Below are 24,105 nucleotides of genomic sequence, written 5' to 3' on the forward strand. Positions count from 1 at the left end.
AAATTTTCTTGTTAATTGTCTTGCCAACAGTGATGACGTAAGTGCAAAAAAATACAAATCAGTTGAACGTACTCTTAACTCGGAATACGAATGTACATCAAATATTTACATCTCTCGCTACATTCCTCATCTTTTCACTTCATAAATATTATCAGATAATATATTTTGCAGAAAGAAGCTAAACCTAAAAAGTATGTGTTAAAAATTCAAATATAGATCAGGATTAACCCATTACCAGACTTCGAAGAGTACGAAGAGTGAAATGGTGTGGATGGCCGGGTAATAAAATAAAAAGAGGAAGAAAATAGACGACAGCTATAAAATAATAAGGAGAAACCGAGGAGAGGGAAGAGCGATCGAGAGCAATCCGGCTGTTGATCCTCGATCATCGGCGATCTTCCCATCGATCGGTCAAGTGCCGTGATCTTATCTTTAACACTGGCTTAAAAGTAACAACTGGACGGACGATTTTGCCATCTTTTTTGCGCGTAACTTGCCTCCATTCGCTGGTCGAAGAAGCGCATTCCTCGTAAGAAATTTCGTTTTATTCAGCGAAGAGAGGACGCTTGTGTCGAACAAGTATTCTTTTTATTTTCTATTTGCAACATAGCGATTGACATAAAGTCGACCGTTGAAAACTTAAAACCGAGAGCTTAGTTTCGAATTTTATCGCATTGGATTTAATAGGATTTTTACTGTTCATACACGGAGTCAAGCAAGTAGTGAGACAACTATATTTTCATATGGAAAGATTGTAATTTACCTACCGATTCTTTCGTAGATGTCGATTCACACTGCTCACAATAATTGATAAGGTCATTACTTTTCTATATCGTAATTTCAAAATTATGCACTCGTATATTTTTAGTTTTTAAGTTATATTTTACTTCTCTGCAATAAAGCAGTATCCGCTTACTGAATTGCTCTTGTGTAATTAAACGATTGCTCATAGCAATTTGCAGTTGCTTTTATCACCGTAAATATTATGGAAATTCGTTTTAAGACGGTATATAGCGATTTTTTTATGTTACTATTATTTATTTTGTTTTAGTAATTCAGTAAACAAGGAAAGGTATACAGAGGAAAGTGATCAAATATGTAATGATTTACCTGATATACATAGAATAGTAGTGGTTTTTAAATCTGCCAAGCGAATATCCATGAAGAAATAACAGGGTATTTCATTAATTTATTTTGACACTACTTAAGTGATGCGCCAATTCAAAGAAATAAGTAGCAGGAAAATGTTACTGATGTTCGGAAACTTTTTTACGATATATGTATAAATTTCATATACTTTCTGTTTCCGCGAAAAGTTGAACAATTACATTACAGTTTCTTATTGTTTTATCATGCTTATATATCTTTTCATTATTGACCTAATTACCCTAAATATTCACTAATGATTCAGAACTGAGTTTACTGAATAAGTTGAAGTAGGGTAAGTTCATAAACGGGACAAGCGCGTATAGAGGCTATTTTTATTACAATATGAGCGAAATTTCTCCATTTAGTATGTTTATTTCCTTGTTTTGTTTCATTTTATCCCATTTTATATTTCAGCTAAGAGTACTTGTTTGCAGTATAGAGTACTTGCATAATGCAGTAAAAAGCATTTTATAGCAGATTTGTTAATAATTCTGCTCTTGCCCCATTGTACATGAAATAAAGTTTCGATGTATTTAACTTCAAGTTAGACTCTTACCGCACTTTCGGGGAAAGTGCAGAGTAGTTGACATTTTAAATAATTTCCTATCAAAATCAAAATGTACAAGGACAATTAAGGTCCTAGTTAATATTAATTAAATAATAGTAATTGTGCAAAGCGTTCGATATCCACAGCGTTAAATATTTACATAGCAGACTGAAAATATTTACGTCTAAATACCAACTTTACAAAAACTAGTCTGCACTTACCCCATTTCACCTTACGTCATATTTCAATGTTATTTAAATGCTTTCATCTAGTTTCGAATTTCTGTCACTATGCCCTATAGTAAAATTATAATACATAAACGCATGAAATATTAATTTATAATTAATATGACATGCAAATGCAAGCATAGAAAAAAATATTTGTATAAAATTATTTAGTCTTCGGTCTGTAATTGCAACAATTATAATTTTGGACATACATCTCGTTATTAAAAAAAGTATAAATTCAATATTTAGTTTAAAAATGGGAGAAATATCTGTGGAGACTTGCGTCGCGCTTTGTATTATTCGCGCCATTTATGTTCTATTGTTTTGTATGAAATAGATATAATATTCGAGTTGGCAGCAGTGGGAGACAAAAGAATAAAGAGGAGAATCTGAATCGTGGCGTGGCGCGTGGTGCGATGCACACGTGCATTTTGTAATCCGTAAAGATTGAAATTATATTACAAGTTAAATATATATTAACTAAAAAACCCAACAATATCTAGTTAAAGATCTACTTAAAAAAATAGAAGCAAAATATAGTATTTGCAGTACTAGAGTGCTATTACGGATACTACTATAAGTTATGGGCAATCAGGAATTAAAACTTAACTGCTGTACAGTAATAAAAATAAAATATCATTGAACTTTCTAATCAACTTGTGAAAATCTTAGATTTTAAAATGTTTTCTCTTTCTGTAAGTTACTTTGCAACTTCTATAATGTCTGACAATTAATCTTCATCGTTCGCTGTTTATTACATTTGCAATAAACTTTCACATTTATGTTAAATTTCGGTATTTTTTACTGAAATAGTAGATATTTCAATTACAAATTAATTACACATGGATCAAAAGATACGAAGTGAAAGTTTGTCAAAGTCTTCAAACATTAATCCACGTCCAAACGATTTCAATTCAACACAGCTTTGATTTAAGATCCATGCTTGATCTACACTTCTTAATTTTTATGGAAAGTGAGCTCCGACCGTCACGGAATGACTTATGTCATAACATTTGTGCTAAGCGACAATGAGATAAATTCCACGTGAGTGCACCCATCTTTTAAAGCTTATTTTTAGCTTTGGTGCCTTCAGGAATGACTACATACCCTACTCTAGATTAAACAGGAAAGTACGAACTGAAATAGAAATAAGGCTATTTTAAAGAAAAACCTGTAAACTATGATACATGTGCATGCCTTTGAATCTTGAATACTACAAACAAATGAAAAGTGTTAATTCTAAAAATATGACGCATTCGTGTTTCATCAGGTGTAAGATTATATCAAGATCCTATTTTTAGGATACCTAAGTTATGTGAATGCTATAAATACATGTTTATCAATAGTATAATTAATGACAAATTTAACATAATATTTTAGTATTTATGTTGATATTTATTATTACATCTTTTTGCACATATCGTTACTTTACATTTTATATATTTTCAATATATTCTATAATATTATACGCTATGTACTTTTCACTTGTATTATGTGTGAATTTATGAGTTTATGCTTTTGTTTTATGGTTTTTCCACTATTTATAAAAAAATGAATAAGAGATAAGTGAGAAATTGAAAAAGAACAATCGCCCAACGTGGGGCTCGAACCCACGACCCTGAGATTAAGAGTCCCATGCTCTACCGACTGAGCTAGCCGGGCAATTGCTACGACGTTACAAACATTTCCTTTTGCAAAATATTATAAATTTTGTCTATATGTTATTTGTTTATGCAATAAAATTGAATTTGTTGACACCACATTTAGCCGAACAAACGAATGCACAATTCTAATTATGCGAATAACTGACGGTTATACAAACTCCGGTCGTACGCTGAGTTGAGTCATACGAACACGTATTCATATAATAAATGTTTTCGAATACTTGTTTGTGTTATTGTAAAAGATACTCGTGTTGAGGAAGGAACAATTGAATGCGAGACAGATGCAATTGACCCCAGTTATAGGAAGTTAAGGGTCCGCTCCGGTGATTGAATACACCAAGTATTATTTTTTGGGGATATTTGGGGTCTTTGATAAGCTCCGGAAATCTTTGTATATCTTATGTGATTTTGGCCTGGAGAGACAAGGATAGTGGATATTCTATTTCCAAAAACGTGTAAAGTACAATTTCTCTTTGCCAGGATCGTGAAGTCAAGAAGCAATACTTTGTTATAACTTTTTTGCAAAATATTCTTTGTACACTAATCTGAATGGTACACAGCCAAATTTTGCAATTAATCCAGGGATATTTAAGGATTTATGAATGTGGAATCAAGGAATTTATGTATTGAAAAATTTTGACAATTAGAAATTTGGAACTTTATGTATTTATAAATTTAAAGATTTGAGTATATGGAAATTTATAAATAGGGGAATTTTGGCAATTAAAAACTTGAGAATTAATAGTTTGAAAATTTAAGAATTTAGGAATTTGGAAATTTGGAAATTTGGAAATTTGGAAATTTGAAAGTTTACAGTATTAAAATTTAGTTAAAGTTTAAAAACTTAACGATTCCGAAATAAGTGAATTTATGAAATTTGGTATATAATAATTTGAAATTTGAATATTTTAGAATCTGGAGATTTTAAATCGTACCTTCGCGAGTACGATTACCAATGAGAACCTATTGGCATATTTTAATAAAAACTCCATAAATAAAACTCCAACAAAAGCAAAGTCTTTATAGTTTATAACTATTTCTTCTCTTTAAAAAATTTAAAAATGATGTGTTATTTATTAACAATCTCACAGTATTAAATATTTTAAATTTGTGCCTTAAAATGCACTCCCAACATTTTAGAATTTATTCGCCATCAAGTATGCACAACGTGTCAATCAAAATCCGAGAAAGTACAAATATTCAATAAGTACACAGCATTTTATTTAATCTTAGTCATTTGGATTTCTTCCTCCTCACATATGTGACAACGAAGTAATAAAAAAAGCACCCGTCATAATCCATAAGAAAGTAGCGCATAACCAAGTTCAACCGATAAAAATTTTGCACTTTCACATTAAATGAAAAGAAGTGTATGCTTTGCATGAATTCAAGCAAACAACCTGTCGCATTTGAAATCCATACATAAGCATAGACGGATATACCTTACAACTTGAGGCTTTCAGAATTGAGTGGTTAACAAGAACTTAAAGCGAAAGAGGGATCGGTAAGTGTCTTTATAGCCAGTCGAGTGCTTACTTAAGCAGCGGATATATACTGTTATCTGTTTATTTAGTCCGTGTAAAATTGCCGGTCTTTGCCGTGGAATCGGTTACCACGGTCATTTTACAACAGATTAGATTTTCATCTCGAGTTTTAGTGCCTGCAATTCTATGCCAATTTTCAGTAGAGGCTTAGTATGGCTGGAACAGCCCACCCTAATGATAGTCCTCGAAATAGCCATAAGATACACAACTCACAACTTACCGGTGGTAGCAATGAAAATTTATTCTAGAACGGCATGTAACCATTGTTCTTGCCTACCTTCAGCTTATATTCCATTCCGATGCAGGTAAGGCGGACGTCGTTTATTTTATGAGACTCTTTATTGCGGTATCACAGCAGAGAATTCCCTGTTGGGGAAATGTCTAACACTCAAACCTGATCGTTTGACGATCATTCAATATAACTAGTAATATAATGTCAACGAGAAACCACTCATGTATGAAACTGTGAAATTCATTTGCATAGATATCGTGCTTCTGTAATCTGTTTGCATAGATATCCTGCTTCTGTAGGAAGTTGAAACATTGACGAAAGTGAATCTGAAATTGAAATATGCTAACAGGAAAAATACTTGTTGTGCACATTCCTATTTCGTATAATTTGTTGCATTATATACAGGAAAAATTAGTAATTAAATGGACACTCGATACTTTTCATTTCAATTAAACTAGTCTTGTAAATTTTCTTCCCGATCAGTTTATTTTGTGGTTATCATATAGGATGTTTTAGAAATCATGTAACAGCAGCCGATTTCAATGATCTTTCATGCATTTTATATTTTAGTAGTATGGAATTCTGATCTAAATATAAATTAAGATATGAAAATCTATAATGATTTCGGTGAAGGTAAATTACTATGTCTGTATTTTGTACTTTAAAAATCAAGTTGTAATTCAACTATCGTTATTACTGTATTATTCGTGTAACAAAAAACATCCCAGATTTGGTTATTTTCTTGGGTCTTTAATGTTATTAGGTTTGTTATTAAATTTGAAATCTTTGTGTTCCTTTTCTGTATATAATTAGTTACAAGAATTTAGTAGTAGCAATTTTTGATTGAAATAATACTAGTCTAGCAATTTTTAAAATACGTGAAAAATTGCGAATTTTGTTAATACCCTAATACATAACCGTTTTAATTAACCTTTAACGTTAACAGTGAGGTATGAAACAACCCCAACTAATTTAACTTCAATTTTAGTCACTTTATATTCTGAAAATCGAAATAAATACCGTCCTTAAAATCACGATATTTTTACTAATTTTTTGTCCGGAAACTGTGATATCTCAAAAGTGTTCAGCTACAATTTTCGCTTTTTGTATCAAAATTGAAAACAATTTTGAATTTTTCGGTAAAAAACAATATTTCCCCAATTTTTTTCATATTCAATGTTTAAGTTTACTAAAATTTGCTACGAAATATGTTAAAACAATTTTGAAAGATGATTCATAATTTTTTCAAGTTAAAATAATGAGTAGTTTCTTTATAAGTCATTTCGAGTGACTGAAACTGGAACGTCCCAGTATGCCAGGTATACTGTTCTGGTGTATATAATAAATTACATATATAAATTATATAAATTAATATATAAATTTAATTAATCCATAAACTTATATAATATCATATATAATCCATATATTTTTGAACTATTTTTACGCTACTGACGTAAACGTTGTACATATATTTCGATACATATTCTGAATCTTAATTAATCTAGTTAACAAAACTTCCTTCAATATTATTTCAAAAAATACATTGATTCTCTTCTCCTTACATAAGTTCCAATTGTAATCTAAATATACTTTTTAATAATATATTAATTATATATTAATGATAATAGTTTTTATAAAGAAATGTAAGATAACGAGAGGTTTTATAAAATATACGACTATCATAGTGTTACGTTAAAATTTCATGTTTGTACGTGAATATTTGTTGTAAGTGGTCGCTAATCGTTTGATAGGCTTTGCGGTCATTTAATTGAAGGGGATCATTGTTCTATGAGGTATAACGAGCCGGTTGATTTTCGGTGGGATGACGTTATAATTATCTTAGGGGCACCGACATTTGAGCAAGGGCGTGACCAAGCTACACCGGCAAAAAGATAATCTACGAAGGAACAGGCAGAACAGTGACGTGGCATTTGTTATACTTAATCGCACACATTTTTTAACTTTTATGCATCATTAGCTTCAGACTACGCATTGCCCATATAATTCCAATAAACTAAAACATTAATATAATGCTGCAAAAATTATTGCTTTCCTAAAATGTTCATGCACATATTGACAAGAAGTAAAAACATTTAATATGTAAACACATGCATATATAAGGTTACAATTATTTTAATTTATGAAATAAATAATGTGTATATCAATAAATAATATATATGGATGTTTTAAAAACAATGTAACTCCTGAGAAATTACAAAAAAGTTCGCGACGATTAAAATGCGAAGAAACAAATAATTTCAACAACGCAGAAAGAGAACTATGTCAAATGGTGTATCAAGTATGTGATAATGAAAACTGTAAACGCAAGAAGATGATGAAGGACCTTGATCATTGTCCAAGCAAAGTACACGAAATAACATCTGCCACTACGTATTTTCCTAGTAATTTTTCTACTGCAAACAGAAAGTCATTCAAACGCGCATTTCTCGATTTTCACCGCATACATTAATTAATCACTGTGTACCTAAGTAGACATTTACAAATCACCCATCCATTTAAATAATTTGAGTATTGACTTTCATATAATCAATTTAAAAGAATCACTGTGTTATGTTAATTAATATTAATGACGGTAATACTATAGGTATATTAACATTTTGATTCTTCTTAACATTTAGACTGCTGTATCATCCACATTTGAGCGACGCTTAAGTTCCTCTACAAATTTATCACTTATGTCATTAAATATTTGTTCACTTATCTACTTGGAAATACTCGTATTAGTTACTTGAATAGCTACTTAAATCAATTTATATTTATTACATGAATAATAAATTAAAAAAACATCGTGGAAATATTTCATAAAAGTTATAAATAAAAATATTCAATTGCATCGGTGTGTCAGGAACGTGTTAATTCAGGACCAAATCGCTTCATCTCCATCGAAATTACTTCTAATCCCAGGACCAAAATTTCGCCTACAAGTGGCTCAATCATGGTTACAACTTTATCCAGAAATTCTTGTTGAAAATTCCACGTCCATAAAACGTCTCAATCAAGCAAGTACAAGGAAAGGGAAAAGGGTAGAGTGTAGGCGTGTAGAACCTCGGATCGATCGATCGTCAAAATTCAAAGCGATCCAGGTACTTTCTGCGCCATTGGGACCGTCGGGATTTTATAGTTTAATAATAGAGCGGCGCGGAGTATGTTTGCTTATCGCATCCCTGATTTTCGGCCGAAGACACGACGACGCTCGTCGTTCGTCGTTCGGCTTATAGGATAGGACGTGGAGAATAAGAATGAAGGTATGAATGAAAAAAGAGAAACCGGGCGAAAAAGAGCGTAGAAAGATAAAGGTAAAACAAAAGGGAGACTGTGAGAGAGAAGAGCGGCATGGATCACGTGCAAAAGAGGGTGGATGACTTGTGCGAAGCTGCTTAGCCGGACTATGCCTCCCACCTGCGGCTCCTTCTCCCCGTTCCACCACCAGACACGAATAATCGAAGCATAATTTCAGCCCGTGGGCTGTTCTCCGCGTATTTCGGTCGTTCCCTTTTTATAAGGCCACGTACGACCCTCTTTACCATACACACGGTGTATCCTATCAGATTGGCAGGATTAGCTTATGCAAAAAATGTAATTAACAACATTTTCTTTTTTACGTGCTTACTCTGTACTCTTTGCCGTACGCATAATGTTTTGTATGCTTGCAGATTAGCAAACATTTCGAGGAGTACGCCCTATCATGTCAAAATTAGGCTATGCAGAAAATGTTATTAAAGTTAAAGGTACCTGAGAAGAGGGTACCGACAGGGACGGTCATGGGAGAGGACTGTACAGGGTACCGCACAGGTGTACGGGCCTTGGGCTGTACAAAATGAGAAATAACTAAAATGAAAAAAGGGAGAATGAAGAAATAAATGTGTATTCACTACACGTATTAGAAAATTTATTATGCGGAAACTTTTGGAAATTTTGATATTTGGAGAGTTTAGGGCTTGAAAATTTGAGTTTGAGAATCTGAAATTGTGGACTTTTAACATTTTAGTCTTTGAACTTAGGAACTGGAAGATTTAGAATTATGAGAATTTGGGAATTTGAAGATGTGTGAATAAAGAAATTGGAGAATGTAGGAACTTTAAAATTTGGAGAATTTAAATTTGGAACTTTGAGGACTGAGATTTTTGAGTTCTTGGGAGATAAAAAATTTCGATATGCAATTTGAAAATTGGAAATTGAGCGAATTGGAGGATTTTATGTATTAGACAATGGGATATTCCGAATTTTGAAAATTTAATGAGTTGGAGATTCGGGAGTTTGAAATTTTAAGAATTTGGTGCTTTAAAAATTTGTAAATTTCTAAATTTTTTAATTTAGGGCTTAAAATATTTAATATATTTAATTTAGCAATTTAGAAGTTACAAAATTTATAAAATAAAGACGTACAGAAAATGTTGTGCATCAAAATATATAGCCGATTATTTGTTCATTTGTTTGACAGTTTAATATTATTTTCTTTACTACTGTTTTATTTTTCATGAATAGATTTTTTCTTCCCGTTGGGAAATTGTTTGGATCGTAAAAATATTTCTTGCGTTGGGGCCTGTTTATGGAGAAGATCAGCTTTAAGGGCCACTCTCCTCTTTACGGTTTAAGTTAAGTATATTTTAATGGAATTAGGCTATGTATAAAATTTGTAATATGTGAGGTTTTATTTTCTCCGTTCTTGTTATGTTTGTTCTTGGTTATTCTACAGCATTTATACTGAAATTAGAGAGATTAAACTCTGCATGAGGTCTGCATTGCTATGTACTGATTTCTCTGCTATGCGATACATGGCAATGTATATGATACATTGTAATTTAACATAAATTGGTTCGGTTAGACATAACACATATTTTACTTTATTTGGCAGGACTCATGTGAACTTACAGTGCCAGATTTAAATTATATGCTGCTGACATCATCGTTATTGCAATAACATTCATCAATAGCAAAATAAACAATCAATTGTTAAAAGAGAAATGATGATCGAATGCACTTTATGTCTACTCATTTTCATTGAAACAAACTTCATGTCCTTTCATTTTCGATGAAACGAATTTTATTAATTTCTATCATAATGAGCATGACGTCTGTTTCTGCCAAATACATTATGGCCACAGAATAGATTATATCGTGATCATTACTCTGGCTGTTCATTTGTAAATTCATTTTTTCCTTCTTTAAATTGTGAGAACAAAAATTTGAACAGTTTGGAACATTCAGACGGAAACATTTTTCATGAGAAAAGATGACTTTTTTCCTTTTTTTTTTTCTTGCAAACATTTTATATAAATATATTAACCTTTAACGGTCACAATTCATCAGAATAACATACCTGGCTTAGGTACGTTTAAAGCCGTGGCCACTAAAAATATTTTTAAAGAAAAAACTACTGATTGTTATAACTTGAGAAAAATTATAAATAATTTTTGAAAGTTGTTTTAACATATTTTTAATATTCGAAAACACACAGAAACATTCAAAATTGTTTTTGAGTTTAATATATGGTTAAAATTGTAATTGAACAATTTTGAGATACAACAGTTTGACGGGAAAATAGTAAAAATACCAGACTTTCAAATAAAGCATTTATTATGATTTTCAGGATACAAAATGGCCAAAATTGAAGCTAAGCATTTGGAGTCATTTCATACCTCAGTGTAACCGTTAAGGGTTAAGCATGATTTTATACCTGTTAGTCATAAAAACCCTAAAAAGTCATGAAAGTACGTATTTGTTAAAAGTAATAATCTTTTAAAGATTTATTCTTTGTAAATGTAGTATGTTAAACACAGAGAACAAAAATAATTACTTTTGTAATAAGATAATGACAGCGGTTAACACATAAAAAATGAATAAAGTTTTGTTATTTATGCAACTTATATTCTTTAATTAAAGTATTCTATTTTGTAAAAATTAAATTTTGCTTTACGGATTTCGTTGAAAGATAGCACAGTTGAGCTAACCTTGTTAACTATTTCGTGACTGATTAGAGTGTCTCTATCAATAACGACAGTATAAAGTAAAGTGACCTAATTAATGATCGTAGTTCTAATACTAACTGTCACACCAGCTTCTACTGCTCTTTTGTCACGTATTTAACATGGAATGGAATGTATGCTTTAAAATAGCACATTTTTCGTGTAAACGTCACCTTTAAACGATCATCAAAAAATACTTCTCTACGTAATTTTCACAGGTTCTTAGAAAAGTATTCCATATTGACTCTAACATAATATTTCCAAAATCTTTATAACAAAATTATTTTTAGCTTTAAATTATTAATTATATTAATTTCGGTTATATGCCATTTTTTTGTAGAGATATTTAATAAACAGCACTAATAATTACACTGTTACGATTGATATTTACACTTTTAAACAGAAAGTTTTTCTTACACTAAATACGACGATTATTTCAAGTAAACTATCTATTATAACTGTGCATAGTTTTATTTTATAATTTTGCAGTTTTGTCGCAATTAAAAGAGTTTGTTTTCATTTGTCACTTAAATTTTTCGAACGATAGTTTTACACAATACATAAAACTATGCAGAGTACTGTAATTAAATGTAATTTATAATATTAGAAATTAAATATTGAAAATTGATTATAATTAACTGAAATGTTTTAAGATATTATATTATTAATAAATTGAATCGACAGGGAGACTGTTTCGCTATAAAAAACCGGCATTCACTGTTTCAATAAATGTTCAGTGCTCCTCAACTCAATTCATTTTTGCACCCAGAGTTAATACAAATGATAATTTGAAATAAATCAACAAAGAAAGAACAGAAAATGAGAATATTATTTCCTATCACATTCTTGCATGTTATATAGTTTTGTCAGGGTTCGTACAATAAATATGGAAAAACTACCTAACTTATACATTAAAATTCGAGTCATTATATTAATAGAATTATTTCACCTCAGTATGTGAATCATTTTACCCAATAATCATTTAAGATAATCTATTTACTCACAAACTAATTTACAATTTCACACTAAATACGGTAATAAAATATTTCTTTTTGTATAGATATCTTTATTTTTAAAACTATTGGAAATGGTTTGAAGAAATAATTTATTACGCAGTGAATTAATTAAATTTAAAACGTTTCTTTATTAATCTCATTGTGCGAGGGAGATCAAAATTAATTAAAAAACACAGAACTTATTTAAATAAAAACTGTACTCAATTCAATCTACAGAAATATATCTATTTCTTCTTACAATTAGGTACAGAACTATTTTTGCTATGAATGATTTTGCTTGTCAATCATCGATTACTCATAAGATCATACAACTCTGCTTTATTATACAAAAAACGAAAAGATTACCTTGACCTTTTTTAATATGGTTGTCTTATCATTAATTCTCCTAATACTAGTGTGTCTAACATTGAATATGCAAATTATTACCTTACACTTTGATTAATGAGCAAATATGCAAATTATTATGTCCAATATTATACACTATTGGACGATGTCCATGCTTTATTGTTTCCACTCAAAACACACTCTCCATCGATTGAACAAGGGTTTCATGAATTTTTCTAATAAAATAACAGTGGAGCAAACCATATTTTTCGACCGTGTTAATTTGTTTTACCTGTCGGCCAAATTTCGACGTTGTCTCGAGTAACCTTTAACGTAATGGTAGTTATTATGATAATCGCTTATTACGAGACGAATAGAAATAAAAATTGCGCTCGGAGCACATTAAATTATGCCCCTGTTCGTTGTGCCTATACGTATCGATACGGAGCTTCGATTATGAGCCTACATACACGGTGTATCGTCAAATCAATCATCAACGTAAGATCGGCATCGCGATACAATACGAGGATAAAACTGTCGATAAATCATTCACCATATTGGAGCGCCAGAGAATATTAAAGTCAATTTTTGTTTCACACTTCCGAAGTTAACGATGTATTAATATGAATCTCGAGTTTCTATTTTTGTTTAATGTTTCAAGTTTAATATTTCAATCTAAATGCATGCCACTCTGTTATTAAATATTATATTGCGGATACTGCAATGTTATAAGAGTAGCGATACGTTAAATGTCGCACATAATTATGCATTTACCGGTTTATTACCTGTGAACTGACAACAAAATAACAGAGAAGTTAACGTTCTTTTTGTATAGATTGTGACTATACATTTATGAATTACGTGTAAAGTTGTGTACTGTGGTGTAATTTCGTCGTAAATGCTTCCCCCATCTATATAGAATTTATAATCGTCTTAATTATTGTCTTTTATTTGTAACTTGTTATCTAATTACATTTGTTAAAACTTAATATGTAAGTAAGTAAAATTAATATGTAAGTAAATTGCGTAAAAATAGACAGTATGAAAGTGAAATTAACTACAGGTTTTGACTAAGTTGTATTTTATCATAAGTCTTGCTCGTATAATTAACCTTTAAATATTATGATAGTCATTTTATCAAATTGAAGACATAATGAGACTCTTAGGTGCGTTAAAAAAATTGTAAGTAAATGAAGAAAATGGAAAGAGGTACTATTACAAGTCATAATTATTATACTGCTTATGGACTAGTTAGGTTACATTTATAAGAACTAAAAATATCAGGGATGATGGATCACAGTCATATCAGTTATGAATTATGGATCGACTTAGCAAAATAACTATCAAAGGGTTGCGAAATTATTAAACTACAAATTTCTATTTTGGATTTATAATTAATTTTTTTGGAATTACCTAACAGACAAAATGGCATGGAAGCATATTTTTATTTGGAAGCAGATTAAAAAAAAAAAAAAAAAACAGTTTAAATTCTAAATAATACTATTAGACGTGTCCGTTATTTGACTGTAGCCACGAATAACATATTTATATCTTTTTCTAATTTTTTAAACAGTGTATTTTGACTTTTTGAAAAATTGGTTGTATGCCTAGTTACGATTACGCATACAATTTTTTCGTTTTACTTTCACGCAACGTTGTAAAGTTGAAATATTATATAATATTCCTGTAAATGAGTTTTCGAATTTTCACAATTTTTTTATTCATATTTGAAACAAAATCGTGCAGCAAAGTAAGAAATGTGAAAGCTTAATTTGATAATTCCAATCATAAAGTCGATCGAACCCTTTAATTAAAGAAAATGTGAAAGCTTCTACATACATGAGAATTCTCTGTCACTATCGAATAACTCATAATAATCGAGTCTCGAATATGACGTGAACTGTTTATGAATATCACATAATTATATCCATTAGCCGTGTAATTTAGCTGCCTTAGATTTCCGTTTCACGCGCGCACTCCCGATTCCAAGATGAAGCCATTAATAAGTTCGGATCACGCATCGATCACGTATTGGTTTATGGTTATTCTGCCTTAATTATGGTCATTATAAGCCGAAAATTTTATGCCATGATTGCCTTGTGTGATACCGATCCCGAACTCTAGGAACTACGGTTCAAATACCAAAGGCACCGACTACGGATTCCTCGAATATCGAAATCTTTTTCTAATATCGTATATGTACATGTATACCTTCTTTTTTCCTTTTCTTCCTCCTCTTTTTGTCTCCACAGAACAGTTAGGCCTTTCTGGAAAGTTGTGGTGTATGCGTCACGAGATCGCTGCTTGATCGTAATTTATCGCACGAGGTAGTTTGAACAATTTTATTTATTTATTAAATATATCACATTATTTTGAAAATGCGGAAAGTCCATTTTTTATTATTGCGAGATATTCAAGGGTTTGCATTTCAATAAATTTAAAAATATTGTATTAATAGACGAATTGTTTGTATTTGATATTAATTGTTATTGTTAATTAAAGGGATAATATTTTAGATGTTAGGTTATTCTTTTTTTAAATTTCTTTGAAAATAAATTTCTTAATGCTTTCAAGAATCTTATTTTATTACGAATTCTCATTATTATTAATACAAAAAGTATACATTATGTTAAACGATTGCTATCATAATTAATATGGTGATCATTTTCATAAAAGAGCTTCTCATTGCATTGTGTTCCAAATATGCAACTCAAAATGATATACTATGAAATTCTTGTATTGTATCAAAATTGTATAATGTTGATATATTTAATATACTTAAATGAATTTCAAATTAAAATAAATTAACGAAATAGTTGCATAACTTTTGAACTAAAACACATTTCTTCGCCGCCATTTTTGCTATTATTATTTGTAAGAGTCCAAAAATGTATTTCCTTTCAAAATTGAAAAATCACGGAACAAAGAGTTAATAGCCTAAATGATACATGTTCTACAATCTTGAGGAAATTGATTTGACGATTTAATATTTCTTTAAAAACATACATCTTATTTACGCTACTAAATGATTAACGAAAAAAATTAATTACACTATCTAAGAACATTCAATCCAATCAAATAATTTAAACTTTTGCACAGTACTTTAACGTATTAAAGTCCGCAACTTATTAAAAGTGCAATAACATGCGAACAAATATTCATACGTTCTATATGAAGTGAAATTAATCACAAAACAACCCCCAAGCTTGTTCTCCGACACATGTTGTCCATTCTCTAAAATACTTAAGATTAAAGCCAATTAAATTCACCCCTTTGAAAGGTATTACATTACGGACGAAACGTGAATGTCATATATCCTCCGGCAAGAACCGACGGTTCCCGCAAGCTTACTGGAAACCTGGAACCACCCGTGGTCATGGCAAGTCGTGTGCAACTGCAGGGTGTATATAGTCACCTGGTTGACCGATTAGTTTCATCCATCATACGCTATAAAGGAAGTCAAGGGCTGAACAATATCTGATTTCGGTCTCGACCTGTGTGGCGTTTTCGGATCGTGGTAGGGCCTCAAGTATCCCGGGGACATGAACCCTTTTCTGGACAATAGGGCCACCCTCTTTAGACGTTTCTCCCCCAAAAGGAAACCGGCGCGCGACAAACCAGCCCTTTTTACGACGCCTTGCTTCTATTCAATAATCCTTGTCCACGGATGATCGTGTAAACACCGATACCCCGCAAAACACGTGCATCGTACAATGAAACACCTTTATGGCGAGTTGTTTGAAGACCACAGCCTTTTTCTTTTCAGAGCCATCATAAACGGAAAAGAATGCAAACAGGAAACGTCCGTTTCGTTTCGAGTGCTAACGTGCATCGTGTTAACGATCGGATTAGATCGTGATGCCGAGATTCAAATTTAACTACCTAGCAGCCTTTCTTCGCTACAGTAGACTCTTGTTATATTGCCACGAATGCTATTGTGGCAGTCGTAACTTTGTTGAAGTCAAAATATTTTTATATCTGATATCAACGTTATTACTTTTCTTACTTAAACGTATATGAAAAAATAACCTGTTTTTCTAAAATCTACATATTTGCTCCAGGAGTCATACTTCTGTTGTAATTACAGTTGGTTGTTGCGAATTAAACATTTTAGCTAGACATTTCCTGACTTTTGGTTCTAAAAATATTGTTCTGTAAATTGTTATGATATATGTTAGATTTTTCGAAAATTTTAATATTAAACTTCAAAAAAATAATGCTATAACATAAAATGTTATAATACTATAGCTTAAAGAGAAATTTTTAGTAATAGTTTTATGAGCATCGACTGCAGTAGTTATTAGCTCTTCAGATCATTTTGAGTTAATTCATTTTCATTATTGAATGTTTAAAAAATTTCATAAAGATTATAGTAAGTGTTCAACACAATAATATTCTAACAGCTATATTTACAGAGACAATGATGTAGCCTTAATTTATTTTTCCTTGTAGTTTCACCAAAAACACCTACATATACCTAATAACTATTACTTCAAATGAAAATAAAATTATTATTATTCTAAAATAAATTTTATTATTATTTTATAATTATTATTATTCTAAAAAAAATTTTATTTTATTATTATTTTTGAACATTCCTCCTTTTATTTTATTATTATTCCTTCTGCAAAATGTGAAATACTTGAAACAGTATTTACGCTTCCTTCTCTACTGAACAATTTGACAGTTTTGTCACCGTAAATCCTGCAACCCGATTTCGACCCAGATCGGAAAAGGTATTCGAACTAGATGTTTCAGATAAAACGAAACGAGATAAGAAGCCCCTTGAATACTGGAATTCCTGTATCTGAGAATCTGAGAGGTCGTCGCGCGGAACGCTTCTAATGCGGTTCAATTTGGAATTCCAGGATAGGTATAGAGTTTCGAAGGAGAAAAGATGGTGGCAGGCAAAAGAGCCGACTGACACGATCCGAAACAAGAGAACAATCCCCTTGCCAACCCTTCTCCGGTGATTAATGTATGCAAAGATAGCGCGTTCGGGAACAAGCCCGTCCTACTGATCGGTTGAAACCAAACGAGAGAAGCAAAAGCAATTTCTCTGACGAGTTCACTTAACGACTAGCTCGATTGACGAATTAGTGTCTGGAAAGACACAGACAATGCCTGCTTCCAATTAAAAATAAAAAATAAATGTTGTCTCTAAAAAAAATAAAAATTATACAGGCTGTTTCATTTATATCTGCCATGATAATATCCTTATTCTGGCTAATATAGAAAAAATGTGGTAGTTCTTGTTTTCTTGACATCAATAAGCCATCAATGTCGATTTCAACAACCTTCAAATGTTATCGTTCAATTTCCCGCTGCACATACTGGATGATTCATACAAAAGTATCAGGTCTTAATTATGTTACCAGTGCCAATACAAAAAAATGTCGAATGAATGATTGAAAAAATACTACATTCATGGGACTAAGCTTAGGTGCACGTGCATTCACTAATTATTCCTGTAAATGGAAATGCATCATTTTCATTGTACAGTTGGAATAAGAAAGTTATTATTTATCGAGATATTTTAAGGCACCTAAATAAATAATGTCTTTAAAATGAAAATAAACAAATATACATACATTTTAAATTTAAAAATACGGAGTTTCATGATTCTTAGATTATACAGACTACAAATTTTACAAATGTATAAATTTACGAATTACCAAATAAACATAAAAGTGGATACCACTGGGTACAACTGAACTAACCTTTGCTCTAACAAACTGTCGGAATATGTTCCTGACGCAGGGCCTATTTAGTTATGGCAAACATAAAACCTACAATGCTGATGTTAAAAGGTTAGGTTAGGTTAGAAACGGCAGAAGTCTTTAAAATTATTGTATTTCTGCAGCATAATTTATGAAAATACATGGTTAGCTACTTAGGTTATATTCGAGCGTTTAATCATTGTAATTAATCTTACCTTCCACAGCAAAAACATAAACTATTTCATAGTTTTCTTATATTACAAACTAATAGTACTGTTTAATCGACATTTATTTACAATCGTATTTGGGACTCTGGCTGCTATTGTAACGGTACAAAAAATATTTAAGATGGTAAATTTAAACTGTCCAAATGTACCACATATACAAACATGGCTCGGTCTCCTTTGTATAAAACTGTATACATATAAACTTAAATATTAAACTTGATTAATTTGAAAGATTTTGAACATGGACATATATAGTTAATCGCTTTATGTTCCAATACTAATTGGATCTAACTTTATCAATTGATTTAACCGTTTAACCTTTCATTTTGTTGCCAGTTGAGTCAATTATAGACAATCAATTTTTGCCACAATGTTTCGGTGAATAAAGAAAGTTGAAATATTAGTGTCATGGTAGTGATCCTAACAGAAAGATATTTTAAGATTCAACTGTCGTAAAACCAGGAATTAGATTTGTCACATTTGAAGTATGTACGAGTATATGTAGAGTGACACGATGTTATCAGGCAACGGGATAATTGATTGAATTAAATTTGGCATTCTAAATATCAGATAGCCGGCCACCCAAACAGGAATATTTAAAGTTTTAAATTTCCAAATAACTAGTTAATTTATTTCACATTGTTCTGCAATGAAAATACTGAATACAAATAAAGTAATAAATAAATAGAAAACTAGGCACAATGTAAATGTGTATTGAAAGTATTGTAAAATTACACCAAATCTATTCTACGACAATACTGTGAAAAACTATAAATTGTATAATATTGATGGTGTACAGGTAACCTCAATATAAGCGAGAATGTGATGTACATAGGTCTGTTTCGGTATCACTGTTGACTTCTATTATCAGGTTTGCAAGAAAGTTGTAGTTCAGCTTCTAATAAATACTCTACAAAGTCGATATGATTTTTGCTTTAGAATTAGTATACGCAATACTTTAACAATTGCACTGTAATTTAAAAATTAATCACGAATTGTGGTTCATTTTGTTAAAAAGAATATGGCTCCGACTAATTTAAACGAAAATTGTAACTGTAATGCATGTGAAAATGATCCTGGTAGGCAATAATAGCAAAATAAAAATACTTTTCTGAGCAATAACACTGCTCTAATAAAATCCTCATTTCTAAAAAATATTATTAATTTTATTATGTTTATGGATATTTTATTTCATCCCTTGAAATTTTTTCTTTTCAGTTTTGCTAGGATCTGAATATGAAGACATATTACGCGTTTAAATAAAAATTATAATAGTTTATTAATTTTAAAAGCGAGGCAAATTCATTTGAGTATAGTAAAACTTTATTTCTTAACCACAATTTTAAACACTATTGGATAATAAACATACATTATCTAGTACCAAAAAATACATCTTTGTCTATTAATGCTTGCCAATATTTTTAACTTTATTGAAATGCAAACCCTTAAATATCTCGCAATAACAAAAAATGAACTTACACCACTTTCAGAATAAAATAAACGACTCATGTACTTCTTAGTTCTACAAAATTTTTCTATATAAATAGTAGATTTTAATTTTTCTATATTCTATATAAATAGTAGACTAATAATGTAATTATTTCATATTCATAATTTTCATAATTTCTCATTAAAATTATTTTTGCATTGACACTTATAAGGGAACATATCCAACCCAGAAACGCCGATTTTGAAGAAACTTATGTGAGATATAGTTCTCAACAAAATATTTAACACGTATTTTTTTTTATCAGCTGACGCGGTCAGCCTATGTTGCAGCGGTGATTAAAACTGCGTCACGTTCATACCTGTGACGCTTACAATAATTATTCAGAAATCAATTAACGGCATTTGAAGAGGTATAAAATGTCTAAAATATGGTAAAAGATTACAAAAATAATGACATTTTTAATGAAAATGCTGATTTCCCCTCTTCACAGGAGGTGATTTTAAATTATATATCTAATAAACATTGCAACAAACAACAAATTCCAAAAACACGTATCCTCTATTTTTGTCCATAGTTTACGTATACGAAGTTGCAAAAAAATAGATTAACATTTAGTGCAAAAATTTAAACAAAAATTATGAATTTTTAAAATATTATTTAAACAAATAAAGTTTATTGAAATTTTGTTACTCACAAAAATTCTCTATTTAAAGATCAGCATTTTACAAAAGAAACCATCCAATTATCTCCTTTAATTCCGGAGATATTCCCAAAAATATGATTTCAGCCCTTAACTTTGGGGGCTATTTTCACCCCTTCAATATGAATGATTGCCGATAAAAAAAATACGTGTCAAATATATTTTTGAGAACTATATCTCACATAAGTTTCATCAAAATCGGCGTGTCTGGGTTGGATATGTTCCCTTGTTAAACACACTTCAATCCACAATTTTTTAAATAACTAGGTAATTCACTTCCAATTTTTTTGAAAAGTAAAAAAGGTAAGTACAACTAGATCTTTATCATTTTGAAAAAATTACGATTGATCGGAGTAGGGAGTAATGAAGGATAATATTCAATATACCACGTTACTTATAAATTACGGCTGAAATAGCATTTAAATCATATGTACTAGTATTAACTTAAATGAGAAACTCAGTTTCTTATGACTTATCGATAAGAATCTAAGTACATACCTCAAGATCATTCAAATCAATGAAGTTGTTCCTGTTACGCATGATTGCAATACTATTTTTGAAATAAAACTGCTACGGACGTAATTTAACTCATAATCATTCTGGTTCATCATATCATTAGACTTGAGTTTTATAAAAAGTACATACAAGTTCAAAAAATTTCTAAACTCTTAATTTTTCAAACAGTGAAATTCCACAATTTTTAATAATTTTTAAACTTCCAATTTCAATATTTGCTAATTATTAAGATCAACAAGTTTCAATTTACATATATGCACATTCCTAAAATCTCAAACTTTACAATAACGCAAAAATTCAAATTTCGAAATTTGTGAATCTATAAATTCTCGTATTTTGAAATTTCTAAATTATTAAATTGTTAAATTTCTAAATGTTAAAGTTGAAAAATTCCAAAATTTTTAAGATTCAAATATCGAAGTTCATAAAGTATACAATTACTAAATTCTCAAGTTTTATAAATTCTAAATCTCTATATTCCGAAATTTGCAAATTTGAGAACTTGAAAATTTAAGACTGATAACTTCCAAATTCTCAAAACTTACATATGTTTAGATTCGCAAACGCCAAATTTGCGAACTTTCAGCTTTGCAAAATTTTCTAATACCCAAGTTCGACAATTTGTAAATATATAAATTCATTAATTCACCTTTCAAGTAGTAAATACGCAAATCTTCGAACTTCAGAATCTACAAATTGTCTTACTTCTAAACCTCTAAGCCTTCGAGTTGCCAAATTGTCTTCTAGGTTTCCAAATATCTGAACTGAAAGACTCCACAATTTTCAAACGTCAAATCTTGTAATTAACAAGTTTTAGAGTTTCAAAATTTCTAAGTTAAAATTTCTAAATTAATTTAGCAAATACTAAATTATAGAGTTTTTAAGGTTCAAAGTTTCTAAATTCGAATACTCCAAATTTTCAAATCTCAGAATTTTGATATCCTCGAACTCTTAAATTCTCAAATTTTAGACTTTCGAACTTACAAATTTCTATATTTCAGATGTTTGCAAATTTTTAAACAACATCTAATATCCAACACAACATTCATCATTTTCTAATTCCTCCGAATATCAATCCTCCTAGAAGCCTCAATTTCTTAAATTTCTACCTAAATAGAAATTGTACATCCTGCATTCAACAAACGCAGCATCTTAACTTCAAAAATTTTTATTTCGCGTTTCTTAGCGCTGTCTTCTACACGTAGCCTCCGTAGCCCAGTGATTTGATATAGCTACACTGCGAATAACAGAGAACACTATGGTGACTAGTTTTTGGTACACGGTGGACACTAAACACGAGACGGCAAAAAGTAGGAATCCATGACAGCGAGCTTGTTGAAGCGTTTCCAAGGGAGCTTCGAGTTTCAAATTCCAGAATAATCGTGGCTGTTCGGCAAGGAACAGGACACGGGAACAACACTTTGTGGAGGGAGGACAATTCACGTGGCAACCCTTTCAGCATGATTAATGTACGCGAAGATAGCGAGTTCGAGGCCAAGCCCATCCCCGTGAGGGCGTATTAGTTTTAAGGGAAGGAAAAAGGGAGACAGAAGAACGAACGAAGACGAGGAAGAAAAAAAGAAGGAAAAATAAAATGCTCACGTCCGACCTCTTTCATTATAAATGCCCCTGTATGTTTATTGTCCGGGCCATTCTGTCTCTCTCTTTAGGTGTGCTTCGAGAAACCCGTAAACTCTTTCGGGGTTTTTTGGGGGCTGGGCCTGAAAACCGTAGGACGCCTTGCTTACAAGATGCACGCAGTCCGATTTTTCGGCATCGGGTCTATAGATGCTGCTCAACGATAAGGAACGTTGTACGCCGATTTCTTGGATCGAGGATCGTAAGTCTGCATGTACCTGTGCAGCTCGTGTCTAATGAAGCCACGAAATTTCGATCTTCTTTACAATCCAACCTGGCCAAATCTGATTCTGAGGACGGTGCGCTGGGCGGGCAGAGACGTTAGTTGCTGTTTCACGTTAAATTATTACTACTTATCGTGTAATGAGATGGAAGTTTATACGTTTGCGAAATCGTGTTGTTATACCGGCCTGAGGGCTTACGATTTTGAATCGAAAACGATTTCGGCTGGTAATTTGCTTGTTACAGTCGATGTAAAATGTATTTGTATACTACTTATAATGGAATGACTTTTCGTTTTGAAACTGGATAAAACGTTACGAATTTTCGCTTTCAATGATCACAAGGTATTATCGATGAATGGCGAACTTATTGAATTTATACACGTTTAAGATTAATTCTTTAAGATATGTATTTATAAAAAACAGATAACTGTTGGAATCGTAATTGAATTTCTTTATATTTTTATTTAGTTTACAACTTTTATATAGATAATTACCTTTAATGAAATTTTTTAAAATAAACAATTAATTGTAAAATGCGAACGCGTAAAAGATTACTAAATGATTGAATATGAGGTTGATAATAAATTAAGTTAAGTTGACAATAAATTAAAAATAATAATTATAGAAGTATTTATAAATTAATAGATAATTCAATAAACATAGTAGAAGAAAATTGATTTAAAACTTCAAGTTTTTATTATATTTGAAAAAGATATTTTTATTTAAAGTTTCAAATGATTTAATTTACATCTTGGAATAAAACAAGTTATTTTTAAAACGAGAACACATAATCAAAAATATTAATGAACTGATATTGTTAAATATATTTCAAGTAATCAATTTTCTAATGATCACAAAGTTGACGAATTAGAAATAGTTAACACATTATATATTGAACTATTTTTTAAATTATTTTAAAAGTTATTATAAAACTTTTTAT

General features: G+C 30.7%; 1 protein-coding gene and 1 non-coding gene across 4 annotated transcripts in view; both read right to left on the reverse strand.

Moving 5' to 3' along the window:
• Window positions 1-24,105, reverse strand: part of LOC100880574 (uncharacterized) — a 473,391-nt gene that overhangs the window by 288,778 nt on the left and 160,508 nt on the right. The gene's annotated exons all lie outside the window — the stretch shown is intronic.
• Window positions 3,513-3,585, reverse strand: TRNAK-CUU (transfer RNA lysine (anticodon CUU)). Its single transcript has one exon. It is a non-coding gene; the product is annotated as a tRNA-Lys (tRNA).

The sequence above is a fragment of the Megachile rotundata genome, chromosome 1 (assembly GCF_050947335.1).
Source record: "Megachile rotundata isolate GNS110a chromosome 1, iyMegRotu1, whole genome shotgun sequence".
Taxonomy (NCBI): domain Eukaryota; kingdom Metazoa; phylum Arthropoda; class Insecta; order Hymenoptera; family Megachilidae; genus Megachile; species Megachile rotundata.